The sequence below is a fragment of the Cupressus sempervirens genome, chromosome 11 (assembly GCF_028749045.1).
Source record: "Cupressus sempervirens isolate cs-2001-9-10 chromosome 11, ASM2874904v1, whole genome shotgun sequence".
In the NCBI taxonomy this organism is placed as follows: Eukaryota; Viridiplantae; Streptophyta; class Pinopsida; order Cupressales; family Cupressaceae; genus Cupressus; species Cupressus sempervirens.
In genome coordinates, this window is record NC_143128.1 from 51,957,621 (window position 1) to 51,973,133 (window position 15,513).

Consider the following 15,513-nt stretch of genomic DNA (forward strand, 5'->3'; position numbering starts at 1 on the left):
ATAGAATTAAAGTTACAAATAAACCTAGGGTTAGAATTAGGGTCAGATTTAAAGTTAGGGTTTGAGCTAGAGTTAGAGTTAGAATTAGAGTTAGAAGAAGGGTTAGAGATAGATTTATGGTAAGAATTAGGGTTAGGGTTAGCACAAGTTAGGATTTGCATTAGGGTTAGGGTTATAATTAATGTTAGTGTTAGCATTAGTGTTCATGTTAAAATTAGGGCTAGGGTTAGGGTTAGGGTTAGGGTTAGGGTTAGGGTTAGGGTTAGAATTAGAGTAAGAGTTAGAGTTAGGGATCAAGTTAGAGTTATAATTAAAATTGGAGATAGAGTTGGAGTTAGGATTAGATTTAGGGTTAGAGTTAGGGTTAGATTTAGGGTTAGAATTAGTGTTAGGGTTAGAGTTACATATAGTGTTAGATTAGGATTAGCATTATATATAGTGTTAGGGTTAGGATGAGGGTTAGGATTAGGGTTAGGGTTACGGTTAGGGTTAGGGTTGGGGTTGGAGTTAGGGTTAGTGTTAGGGTTAGGGTTACAATTAGAGTTAGAGTTATAGTTATAGTTAGGGTTAGAGTTAGAGTAAGTGTTAGGGTTAGAATTAGGGATAGAGTTAGGGTTAGAGATAGAGTTGGAGTTAGAGTTAGGGTTAGAGTTTGAATATGGGTTAAAATTAGGGTTAGGTTTACGGTTAGAATTAGTGTTAGAGTTAGAATAACAGTTAGGATTAGGGTTATAGTAAGGCTCGGGGTTAGGGTTAGAATTAGGTATAGAGTTAGGGTTATAAAGAGTTAAGGTTAGGGTCAAGGGTAGAATTAGAGTTAGAGTTAGAGTTAGAGTCAAGGTTCAGGTTAGGGTTAGGGTTAGTGTTAGAGTCAGAGTTAGAGTTAGAGTTAGAGTTAGAGTTAGAGTTAGAATTAGAGTTAGAGTTAGGATTTGTTTTATTATTGTGGTTAAGGTTATTTCTAGGTTATTAATCATATTATAGTTGATGTTAGTGCTATTATTACAATTTATCTTAGTGTTAGGGTAATTGTCAAGTTAAATTTTTATGTGGGTTAGTTCTATTATAGTGCCCATGATTAGTGCTATTGTACTACAAGTTAATAATCTTTTTAATAATGTAATCTCTCTCTCTCTCTCTCTCTCTCTCTCTCTCTCTCTCTCTCCCTCCCTCCCTCCCTCCCTCCCTACACCTAGCAATATCTCCCCCTATCTAAATACACCCTCTAATCTCTTTTTGTCTCTAGTCTCTAGATACACCCCCTAATCCCTGTATGTAATCTCTAGATACACCCTCTTATCTCTCTCATCTTGCTCTCTAGATATAACTCCTAATCTCTCTCTCCCTCTATGCTCTCTAGATACACCTCCTAATCTCTCTGTCACTCTCACTCTCTTTCCTTGCTCTCTAGATACCCCTCCTAATCTCTCTCCCCCCCCTCTCTCTCCCTACTCTCTAGATACAACTCTCTCTCTCTCTCTCTCTCTCTCTCTCTATATATATATATATATATATATATTTCTAGTTATAAAAAATATAATATTATTTCTAGTTTCTAGTACATATAGGGTTAGGTTAAGGTATATAATTTGCTAAATGCTTAGTACAATCATATATAGAGTAAGAGTTAGAGTTAGGATCCAAGGTTTACAATTTCATTTATATGACACTCAATGTTATGGTTAAGGTTAGTAAGTGGTTAAATGTTACACTAAAATAAGGGAGATGGTTAAGGGAAGTATGAGATTTAGGTGTAGTGTTGGAGTATTTGGAGTACAACTATGGTCAAATTTAGAATATATGTTATACAAATGACTCAAATAGTGCAAACCTTTAAATTCATGAAAGGGAAATTATAAGTCCCAACACAACTATTTAGATGATGTAAAAAGTGTGAAATAATATATAAGAATCAATTTTATGGAAATTGTTTCTCCATGATAATGTGAGAACATTATATATTGTTGAATTTTTAATAATGCTAATGCAATTTTTATTGCAATGATTAAGAATTGTAATCAATAAATATACTTATCATTAAGGACATCTATTTAGACTTATGATTTTCTTTCTTAATTAACATATTTAGTAGCCACATCCATTAAAAAAATATTTTTTACAATAATAAATTTATTTTTTCTTGTTCTTTTCTTTGTGAAAGTTACATAGAACGATGGGGAAACAAAACTACCAATACAACTAATTAGAAGTAAAATTCTAAAGTTGGAGACAAGAATGAACCATATACAAAAAATAAAAATCTTTATAATGGCGTAAATACCTGTCACATTCTTCAATGATTAGGATTCTTTTGTGACCTTTTCTTGAACAATGATCATGAAAGACTTCTTTCATCATTGAGGGGAACCCATCCACTTTTATAGATGTGTCACATATGAATTTTTATGCATCTTTCATATGCATTACTTCTATTTTCCCAACATAGTCAATTGGAAATATTGCATTCTCCACAACTTTAATTATAGCTGTGCACATCTCTTTAATTATTTGTAGGCATTTGTCAAACTCGGTCTCAAAGAAATCATTTGAGGTTATTAAAGTAGTCGGGCTAGTATCAAATAATGTTTGATTCTTTGTTTGAGGCATCCATAACTCAAATAGTAACCTACAAACTTATAAACAAACATCAACAAATAGAAATTATCAGAATAAAAAAGTATTCATAATTAACAAAAATTCTTTCAAATGAATAATTTTTAAAATAACATAAATAAAATTCAAAACTATTTCAAATGAAATAGTTAGATTGTAATGCTTGAAATATGGTGGCATTGTCTTCCACTTTTCAAACATTACAAACATAAACATTAATAAAAATAATTATATACTATGAAAAATATTTAAATAACACACATAATTAATCTAATTGAATAATGATCAAATAAAAACTAAGTATATGATTTTTTTATTCTAAATTAATCATTAAATTTAATAAAATACAAATTTTATTGATAAGGTTACCTTGCCATCCACATTAATGATAAAAATTAATTATGAAACATGAAAAACATAAATATTTTGAAACATGCAAATATAAAACTATTATGAAACATACAAATCTAAAACATAAAAACTAAAAGCATTTTAAAATATGAAAATCTAAAACTAATATGAAACATGCAAATATTATTCTAAATTGAAACATGCACATTAAAAAATGTGCAAATGAAATGTATTATCAAATATCTAAATCAAATAGATTTTGATTCAATTTGAATTCTAAATCTAAATCAACCATGCAAGGCTAAACTAAAACTAATTTTGAAATTAAATCTACATTTAAATCTAAATACATAAATAAATCTAAATCTAAATGCAAAACTAAATTAAAAATAGAAATCTCACATACAAAAAATTACTCCAAAACTTTAATCTACTCCTCTTCAAAAACTGTAATCCACTCCAATAATCTCCACCTCTTCCTCCATGTAAAAACACAAAATGAATATGAAATGTGGAGCATTTGTTTTATAACCTACGAGAGACTCCTCATAACCCCCAATAGATGTCTTTTGACATTCAACAAATTTGTTTCAAATTCCCCCACTCCCCACAAAAAATAAGCATGAATGTGCATGCAAAAATAAATTTAACAAAAAGAAAATATTTTATATTTAAAAATTTAATGAAATTATTTCAGCCCTATTTTTTTGAGCTTATTTTTTCAGCTCCTATTTTTGGCCTCTTTTGTCAGGCCCTATTATTTCAGCATCCATTTGGCTTCATATGATTTTGGCCAGCTATTATTTGAAAATAATTTCTATATTTTACAATATAATAATAATAAAATATATGCTAAATATATGATTCATGTAATTTAAATAAATCATTAACTTTAATAAAATATAAATTGTATTGATATGGTGACATTGTCATCCACATAAATGATAAAATTATACTTTGAAACATGCAAATGTAAAACTATTATAAAACATTCAACTCTAAAACATGCAAACTAAAACTAGTTTGAAATATGCAAATCTAAAACTAATATGAAATATGCAAATCTAAAACTAATTTGAAACATGCACTATTAAAATATGAAAATGAAAAGTATTATAAAATATATAGATAAAAAGATTTTGAATGCAAATCTAAATCTAAATCAAACATGCAAGACTAAACTATTAAATGTAAGTATAAATTTTTTTGAATATAATTCTAAAAATCTAAATGAAACTAATTGAAATTGAAATCTAAATGAAAATAGAATATTATAACTAATTTTGAATCTGAATGTACATTTACATCTAAATCTAAATATAAAATAGAAATCTCACCGGCAAAAAAATAACTCTAAAACTTCAATTTATTCCTATTCATAAAATTCAATCTAATCTTCCAATAATCTCCACCTCCTCCTTCCTGCAAAAACATAAAATGAAAATGAAATGAAGAGCTTTTGTTTTATAGCTTGTGAGAGACTCCTCATCTCCCCCAATAGATGTCTCTTCACATTCTGCGAATTTATTTCAAAATCCCCCTCTCCACAAGAAGAAAAGCATGAATCTACATGCAATATTATATTTAACAAAAAAAAAATCATATTGAAATTGTTTTGCCTCTATTTTTTCGGGTCCTATTTTTTAGGGGCATATTTTTTTGGGTCTTACTTTTTTCAGGCCCTAATTTTTGGGCCTATTATTTCGGCCATCTATTATTTCGGGAGTATTTTTTATTTTGTGATTTAATAATTTAATAATTTAATATTTAATTTAAAAATTTGTAACTCTTGCCTTTTCTTTTTTATTGACAAAAAATCTTTGCATATTTCCATGCTCTTGTGCTGTCATTGTATAAAATGCCTCTTGGTGTAACAATGTACATAATTATTATTATATATAACATTCCTGTGATACAATGTGGAAAGTGGTTCATTATTTGTTAGTCTGACGAGCCAAGATGGCAGCAACCTAAACTCTTCCAACCAAACTATAATGACGTTAGGACGCGATTAAGGCAGCTTCCTCTGACAATTAAAGGTAGAATTTTATCCTATGAAATTTGATTTATGTTTTTGGCCCTCTGAATTTCGTGGAATTTGATCTATTTTCTTGTGGCCTCTGTTTTTCGCGTCTGTCAGGGACTTTATAAAGTTTCATCTATTTTATTAAGCTGCTCAGGAACTCCTTAAAATCTTATCTATTTTCTTGTACCACTCAGAAGCGATAGAATTTTATCTTTTGGATTGTGAAATCTTATTTATTTTCTTCTGCCCAGCGGAAACTCCCACCAATTTAGCTATTTTGTTGCGCTACTGAAGAATTTCATAGAGTTTTATCTATTTTCTAGTGCACTTATATTGGAAAATGTTTCCTTTGCTATATGCAAAATGTTGGTCAGCAGCTCAGCCTTCGTTAGAGCATTTCGAGAGATAATTTGCAGGGCCTTTTGCATGAACTGAACTTGGGGGAGAATCCCGACAATGGAGGTGGCTGAGGGAAAATATGAGAAGAGCGGGCTTAAAAAAGACGAGCTACGGGTAAACTAGTTCTGGATACAGCTTTAATACTTATTGATTGGAGCTTAGATTCTTATGGCTTAGAATATCATGTATAATATTTTTCCATTCAGATTCATTGTTTTATTTTAAAAACTTAAAATATTTTTAGATATTATTTAAAGATTTATAAATAATTATAGTAAAGCTTTAAAATAGGCCTATTACAAATTATCGACTTTCAAGAACTAAATTCAAAATGTTAAATCAGTAAAAATTATAAAGATTGAGGATAATCTGACTTGTGGTCTTCCAAGTATGATTAGCATCGCAAGAAAATGTTACTAGAGTCTCTCCCCCATTCAATCATCTTATGATTAAGAACTTCTGGGTCACCTTTTTTCATATGGAACATATGAAAAGATTGAAATAACAGAATTTTCTTAGATCAGTCAAGAAATAACGCCATCATTTCCCAAATTATCAAACAACAATTTAAGGTAAATATCAATGCTATTACCTTTCAGAAATGAAGGTCAAACAAGAATTAGAGCATTAAAAAAATCCTCTTAAATATCTATTTGACTGGTGTACCTAAGACACTCTTGGGAACTTTTAGTCGAGGAAAATATTAGAAATTGGGAAGTTACTTTTATTGAAGGTTTCAACAAAAGCTTCGGTATTGGATCAAATAATAGGACCGAAGCTATTGGTTCTTGACACAAGATAAAGTGCTTCAAACAATTAAATTATGACAAACAAATCCTTAAAAGAGACTCAAAGTTACTAAAGGATTACTTGAAAGAAACTGATGGATGTACTTAGTACCTATTAAGGGCAGGTTCCCGTGTGACTAGTAAGCTTATTTGTAAATAAGTTTCGAGAAAAAATAGGAGATAATAAAATATAGGAAAAAATATTATGCAGTCATGTGTCTTTTTTCTCACTAAGCACATATTCTAGCTACACGTTTATTTAAATTTTAAGTAAGGACACCAAAAAAGTAGGGATAGATTCTAATTTATTTCTTTCCCCGTAGTAAAAAATTGACATTATAGTTGCTTAAATTAAGCACAAATTATACTTAAGTAGCTGCATGGGGACATTGGGTAAGTATCCTTGAGAATTTTTAAAAAAATCTATGTACTTTTAAGAGATATTGATGCATCAACTTCCGGAGAGTCATAACTTTTGACTCAAATATGTATTTTGGATGAAATTTTATAGGTGGTGCATGAGGAGGAGTTATTTGGATTGTTTATTGAGCTCAACTCAATAGGTGGCCATTTCAAAAAAAAAAATCAAGAGCCTAAAATTTCATCTTAACCTCCCAAATTGAGTTTTTGTATTTTTTTCAAATTTTTTAGATAGTTTTTTTTTTATAATAAATGTAAAATCATACTCTTGATTTCATTGATTAGATGAAAATTCATCTTGGCTTAGTTGGGAGCTTTCCTTGGGAAAAAAATGTATTTGTATGATGAATTCAGAAAATTAAAACAAAAATTTCCATTTCTCATAATTTCCAAAATCCATCCTAAAAATCTCAATTTTTCCCAAGAAAAGCCCCCAACTAAGGCAAGATGAATTGTCAACTAATCTATGAAATCAAGAGAATGATTTTGGATTTATTTAAAAAATAATTTTCTAAAAAATTGCAAAAAAAAATACAAAAACTTAATTGAGGAGGTCAAGATGAAATTTTTGGCTCCTGAAAAAATGTTGAAATGGCCACCTATCAAGTTAAGCTTTATCAACCATCCAAATAACTCCTCTTCACATGACTGCATATAAAATTTCAGCGAAAACCCATATCTGAGTTAAAACATATGACTCTCAAAAGTTGATGAATCAGATATGATGTTAGCCATACTATAAGGGAAGGAAATCATATTGCTAACCTTATGACTAATCTAGGACTTGACTTTGAAGATTGACACAGTATTCATTTTGAATAATTGGCAGAGAGGCTTTAAGAAATCCTTGCTAATGAGACAAGAGGTATCAATCCTCAAAATATATGTGATGGAAATTTTTTGGAGAATTATTATGTGGATGATAATAAATCTAGTGTGAAACTCTAGAGATAGTATGTTGGATACTTATTAGTTAAGTTATTATTCAATTGAGAACATAAGACATTCAAAGAGTTACAATTGCATGCAAATGAATGATTATCCAAAAAGAAATATCACCTATTATACAAATGATAGAAAGTGGGACACCATACTAAATTCCATTTGGAAGAGAGATATATTTTAACTCATTCGCATAAGTATGTAGATGGTTAAAGTATTGTCTAACCAAACCAACTTAATATATGAGTATATAGATGTATGAGATTAGCTAGTAGAGTTTGAGTATACATTCTTTTGTTTTTTGACAAAACAATGTCAAAAAAAAATTAAAAAATCCATAGTCATGAAACTATAGTTATTTTATTACAAAATTTTTGTTGTTTTCAACTACAAACTATGTAGATCATGAAGATCAAATGCTATTAATTTTTTAGGAAAAATCAATGATGTTTTCAATTTTTTGAAAATTGGTCAATTGTATAGTTTGTAGGGAGGATAGCCACATCCAAATGCATGTGGGTGTAAAATAATGATAACACTATTAGTGATTAAGAAATTGATAAGTTAATATATTTTGATTTTTTTTTATGTAATTTTTTATTTATTATGATTTTTTTTCATAATCAAATGTAAAATTGATAAGAAAATTATTTTAAAATTAAACTAGTATTTTTTTAAATACATAAGAAAATACAACACTCTTTAACAAGGTGGGCATACCTCATGGATAGAATAGTTTGTACACTTTACTGGTTGTCAATAGTAAGAAGTTGGGAATATCTCAATGAGAATTCATATTTGGAAATAAATGCTTGCATCAATCTTGATTATATGATTGTTAATTATATCAATATTGATTATCACACACCAATTAACTAATTGAAAATCTCTTCTTTAAAGATTGGCAATGGTGAGTATGCTCCCACACAGTGTTGCCCAACAAAAGAGGATAACCTTTGGGATTGGGCTTGGATTCCAAACATATTTCTAGTCCATAAAATCTACTAGATAAATCATAGTATTGTAGGAAGATTTGATACCAAACTCCCTGAAGGCAATCAAATCGTAAACAATAGAATTCTCAGTAGAAAAGGATGGAATTCAAGTTCCTTCCATAATACTTTTTAGCTCTTGGATTAGGTTCAAAATTGAGATAATATGGTCATGTTTTCTCCATTTCCCATAGTTATAAATATATAGTTACTTATCCATGTGCAAAAATGGTTTAAATTCAAGCATTCTTCACCAAGAAATATTGGGTCAATACTACATTTGATACCAAATTACCATGATAGGTTTGTCAAAATTATGGCATCACAACCTATCATCATCGCAATTCTAACAACTTGCCATCAAAATTGTGATGATGATAGGTTGAACTACACCATACTAATGACAGACCTATCATGGTCATTCGGTATCAAATGCAATAGTAGGTTTGGAAAACAAGATTACTACTCCATTTGTCTTCCCAGCATATGATAGTGTTCATATTCCTAACTACCCATCTCACTCCCTTCCTCAAAAGAGTTTAGTTGTTAACAATTTTTTCTATATTCTTGATCTAGCTGAGAGGTAATTCCTAAGTAAATGGTTTTGGGAAGGAGAACCTCACATGTATTTTGCCTTCATAATTCTACACCAGTATGCTATGTTTTGAGTTAACCTCTATCCTACTTTAGCCATAAGCACTCAATTAAGATCAGTAATTCTTCTAAAGTTTATCCCCCTTTGGTACTTAGATTTGAAGACCTTCTCCCAGGCCATGAGACTTATTCTAGATTTTTGATCTATTCCTAACCAAAAAATATTGTGCTGAATTTTCTCAATAGTATCCCTAATTTTTCAATAAAGTTTAAATAAGGATAAAATGTAGATAGTTATACCTTGTAGGGAGGTTGAGTGTAATTTAAATTTTCTTTTACTATTATGAACCTTCCCTTCTAATCAAACCAAATTTCTCTACATGTGCTATGTTATCAAGTTCCAAACTAGACAGTGTCCATTTGGTAATTTAGTTCCTTTATAATTTAGTTACACCAAAGAATAGTGCGAGTATTAGAAAGGAATATAAAATTACATTTTATTAACCATAAAATAGGTTTTGAAGAAGTTGTAAATATCATTCAAACAAATTTTGAATTGATTTAGAATGAAAAACCAAATAACGGCAAAAAGTAGATCACAAAACCTAGTATATGCTCGCCATCATGTCAAACATATTAGACAATAGGATAAAAGTAATACAATTCCAATAGGTGATGAAAGGTAACTTGGAAGGAAAGGAAGGTGACTATCAATGGTATGGGATTTGAGATCTCTGAGGAAACCATGGAAAGGGTCGAAGAATTTAGTATGGAAGGAAAGAAATGGAGGAGGCAGGCTAAGATAAATGAGGAAGTCAGTTTGAGGAAATTTGCAATCCCAAGGAAGAACCAGTGCAAATGCTTAGAAGGTTTTCATAGGAAGCCCTCCCTAAGCCTTGGCATGCCATTTGCTATTATATATGTGGTATATCACCTTGGAGGACTTCTTTTAAATAATATATTATTACCACGTCCCTATTTTGAATCAGTTTATGAATCTTGATGACATTTCCTTCATGTTTCTATTATTACACTCATTGGAAGATTGTGTCTGTAAGGCTAGGAGGAAACATGAGGAGGATAAAACTTTCTACCTTATCCATGAGGATCTTATGAATAGATTGTATATCTACCACCTAACCTAAAACCTACCTCTTTTGGTTAACCCTCTAGCCTCTACCATCCCCTAAGTCTCCTTGGACCTAGGCCCCATCCCTCGCTACAAGGAATTCAAGAAAACCCCTAGCTTGAAATTCAAAATGGACCCTAAGGTTAAGATCATCCAAATAGAGTTAGATCCAGATACTAGGAAGGGTACACAAAGCACCAGAAGAACCAATAACTATCTCTAATTAGAAAAATTTAAGTCACCCCCCCAAGCATGATTCCACCTCTAAGTCTTCCAACAATGATGTCAAACTTGTGAGAAAGAAGAGATTGCCTCAGGGCAACAAGCCTACACCCAACTCTCTAAGCCCTTCCCATATCTCTTACACCTTGAGGATACACTAACTAGAAATTGGGGGGAAGGATATCACTTCTCCTAGGAAAGAAACCAACAAAGATGCTAGGAAGAAAGGGAAGCTAGTCATAGTAAGGCCAGCCTAGAAAGGTTGGAGTAGTCTATGAAGGACCTAGCTAACAATCAAACAGGTATCTACTAGAGATTCAAAAATTTGGTAGAGTTTTCCACAAAAGTCATGCACTCCACTGCCACAACATTATACTTCGTGTAGGTTAATAAGGAGGAGAAGGGCCTGGGAAAAGCTACTGAGACCACCTAATCCATTTGTGGGTTTCTAGCACAGGATTGGCTAAAGACCATACTGGACAAACTAGTTAAGGTGGAGGGGGAGGATAGAGACAATGATGTTCCTAAGGAAAAGAAGGAGGACAAGCAAGATAGGAAGAGGGAAGTTAGCCCTGCATCTAGTGTTTTTTAGTGTGGTTTTTATGCTCATTACTATGAACTTGGTACCCCATGGGTTTTTAGTTTTTATGTTTATGTCAATTAATAGCAACATTTTGTTTAGAAGTTGCTAGTCTATTTTATAGTTTGTTATGCATATTAGATTAAGCATTGATAGTACCATCAATTATGTTATGGATTTTTTTTTTTTTGAAGTTTGAAGATGGCATAGGGTAGATACTGGGAGGTAACCTTTAGTTGATTCTTTAGTCCTTTTGTTACTTGGGGTCAACCCCCCATCTTTATTAGCTTCCACCTAATACATCAAAAAATATAAAACAATAAATAAAAATTGCCAACAACAACCTCAAAAATGATATTCTCTTTCATCATTCTATTGAAGAAAGAAGAAAAGAACCCATTAAAAACCAAAAGAGAATACACCTCAAATCAAAATAGAACATAACCATGTTGGTCCCACAAGGTGAAATGAAATAAATTCCTAAAGGGGAAAAATTCGTGAGTAGTACAACTTTTCCCTATAAAACCTTGGTAATCAACTTGGTACTAGGAATGTCAACACATAATAACTTATTCAATGGATACCTAAGAGTATAAACTACATTATCTAATCCCTTCTAAGAATAAAGGAAATAAGAATACAAAATGGGTAGAGATAATACCATCAACAAATGTAAGAAACAATCAAAAAGCCTTCATCCCCACCTATGGGATGAGCCTCAAAAATAAAAGCTGCAATAATTTCCTTCAATAAGCCCCAAATGGATAGACCTTTACATAATTAAGAACTTCCCCATAGAAGTAAATATCCAAAAGATGTTATAATGGAGAATAACATCTCCATCATTAGACATCTCACACAAAGAAAGAGAAGGGAATGTAACTCCCAATTAATCCATAGAGACAAGCACCACAAAAATGATAGGACCATAAAAAACCCTTAGGTTGGAAACTAATACTAACAAATAAAAGTATTAATTTCAAAAAACCATAGAAAATACAGCCCCATCTAAAGTCAAACCAATAAAAAACCTCACCACAAACTTTTGTCTTTTTTTCCACTAGGTCAAGACAATCCTTCCAATGACTAAGCTACCCAACATAGAGAAAGCTATTTCATCCACAACATCATCTCCTTTGTTTGTAATCCTTAAGAACCATAAATACTAGTCAAGAAAATACAATGGGAGTTAAGAAACTTTATCCTACCCATCACCATCTTTGGCATCCCTATATCAGACACATTATTCTAATCACTCCCACTCCTATTTCATTTGCGTAATGGACTACCTCTCTTGCCTATTACACCTTTTCTCTCCTGACACACCATTCAAAAGATAAACTTAGTTAATAATTGAACATCATTTGAATATTTTTTAGGATTATTCAAAATGATAGTACTTGAAATTTTTTAAACAAAATTCTTTAAGAGAATATAATATAGAAAATTAAGAAATACTACCAAGGATCTAGTTGCTTCAATAGAGTATAGGTTCATCTTAGTAAAGTTTGAATAACTAGAGATATAGGTACAAATAAATATCATGTATAACCTCATGAAATAAATAATTCTCAAGAGATCTAGAGTGGTAAGTAGATGGACAAGGAGAATGTAGTCATAAAGAAAGCACATGAGGAAAACACTTATCAAACATGAAACATCTCTTAAAAAGGAATCTTTAGAAATATGATTAAATAATCTATATATGGTAACATTATCATAGTATTTCATTGATAGTATGAAGGATCTAGCTGAATTTATAAATAATAATGATCTTTTGGATATGGAGATGTGTGATGTGAAGTTTACATGGTCAAATAATAGAAAATGGGTTGACCTTCAATTCAAGTCAGACTAGATAGACTTTTGCTCCCAGGATGGTGGGAAGGATTAACTTCCTTCTCTATTATAGGACTACTTAGGATGGTTTCAGATCATGCCCCAATCCTTTTTAACTAGAAAGAAGATTCCTTCGAGGGCCTAAGGAATTTTAGATATGAAATTATGTGGCAATCCCATCTTGATTTCAGCTCTAGAGTGGCTTAATGGTGGGGGATAAGAATAGAAGGGATAGTGATGTATAGACTCTCTATTAAACTAGACAATGTAAGAAGAAATGTGGTGCCCTGGAAAAAAGGGTATTTCAGGGACATTTTTAAGACCAAGGTGGAGGTGGAAGGGAAGTTAGTTGAAGTCCAAAAAGCTATGGGGGAAGGCATACCAATGGATAACATCATCCAAGAAGAGGGGAACTATAGGAAAGTTTGTTTGACTTCTTGGTGGAAGATTGGGCAAATGTTCTTCTAGGGAAGAAGGAGGTCAAAATATATTAAGGGCTCTCTCCTTTTATTTTTGCATGTTGTTAATCTACTAGTTTACAAAAATTTTCAGTTTTAGGGTTATCACACCTTCATTTTTGTTAAATGAATTCAACTTGTTAACAAACATTTTGTTTAAAGCCTATAGTTACTTTTATAATTACTTTTATAATTATATTTTAAACTTTTGTTGCTTTTTAATAGGAATTTTGTTTAAAGTGTGTAGTTACTATAATAATTATAGTATAAATTTTTGTTTTTGTTTTTAAAATGCATTAGGGCTTAGTTATGTTCTGATGGTTATCTTCTGGCAGTCATGCAGCTAGTTTGTAATGGGGCAGCCCCCTTGTTTTGGCTACATTTATTTAAGACCCATCATCATAGCTGCCAATAAATACATAGTATTCATGTTTTCCTATCCATAGATAGCTATTAACCATAAAGAATAAATAGCCAAACCTTGTATATATGTGTTTTTAATTAAAAAAAATCTAGCTTGACAGGGGGGAAAACTTTCAATAACTTAGCATATATGCCCATGTTGATAAAGGTCAAATAACTAGAGGTGGAGGTGGAGATAAAAATCATATATTTATTTGAGAAGTAAATAAGTCTCAAGAGATCTAGTAGCATGGGTATATGGGGAGGGAGAAGCTAGTAATAAGGAATCCACATGAGGGAAGCACTTAGAAAACAAGAAATACCTCCTTAGAAAGGACGTATCTAGAAATACAATCAATTAACCTATATGTGTTAACATCATCATACACTCTAACAAGCATGAGTAATTATCTTTTCCTCTCTATAGATTGCTATTGATAATCAAGAATAAATTGTTACTCCTTGTTAATAAGAAAATTTTAATTGAAAGTAAATCAAATTTAACATAGGAGGAAGACTTAGTAGAGTCATATATTGTAAGACTTTATGTGTTACATCTCAATTTTTGAGCTAATCTAAAATGTAGCCATTGAGGTTCACGTGAAGTTAGTTGGAAATTTAATTCATTATAATCCTAAGAAATGGTAAAATGGTTGGTCATTATAATTTCAAAATGAGGATAACAAGTTAGTTGATCATTTATCATGAATTCATGGAATTGAGAACATGGTTAACTAATATGATTATTTATGATTAAATAATTTATTATGATAATATAATTTAACTATGGAGAACTTTCTTGTAGAAAACATGTCGAATGGATCCAAGCATTGTCAGAAAAGAATTAGGCAGGAGCGTCACCATCACTAGGCAAATGGGTTGAGGACCTGACAACTTGAAACATGATACATTTGCAAGAATCACATGAGTTATTTAAATATATAATTTAATTAAAATAATTGGGTAAAAAATATAAAGTATCTCAAAGGATTTTGATTTATCTTTCGTCATATTATTTTAATAAAAATTTATAATCATGCATATTAATATAATATAAAAATGATTTGGCACCATTATCATTTAATAATTTAAAAGAGTGATGTTTAGTTGTACATTACAATAATATTAGAGTTATAACAATTGAATTATTATAAATCTCAAATTATAATCTTCCAATTCTTCTTTCCTACTTCTTATTTTTCTTTAATCATTTTCTCTCTTCATAGTCAATTTAATAATTGGAATCTAATGGTCATCCTGGGAATTTCAATGGATTTTTTTTAACTAAAGGAAGCCATAGAGTCAAGCTCATCTCTATATTATACACTCTCGTAATCATATCACACACTCTAACATTCCATTCTGCCTTCGAACTCATTATCACTGGTACAAACCAAACAACAGAGCTTGGTATTTGAATTATTTACTACCAAGTGATTCCTCTTCATACTTTGCCGCAAGTGACAAAATAGAAATTGAAGACAACATTCCAAGCACAAGCCTTTTTAGATTTTAATAGAGGAGTTATGTAAGGCATTGTCATAGCCTGAGTTTCTTGTATTCTCTTTTCATATTAAGTTCAATGCATATAAAAAAAGGATGTAATGATTCTCAATTTTTATATTTCTTGAGTATAACATTAGTAGTATGGTATTAGTAATACCAAGTCGTTAGCATGATGTCTACTAATTTTTATGAATTCACAAGATAATAAATATAATCATTCTGCAACATATAATACTGATGTAATCCTTGCTG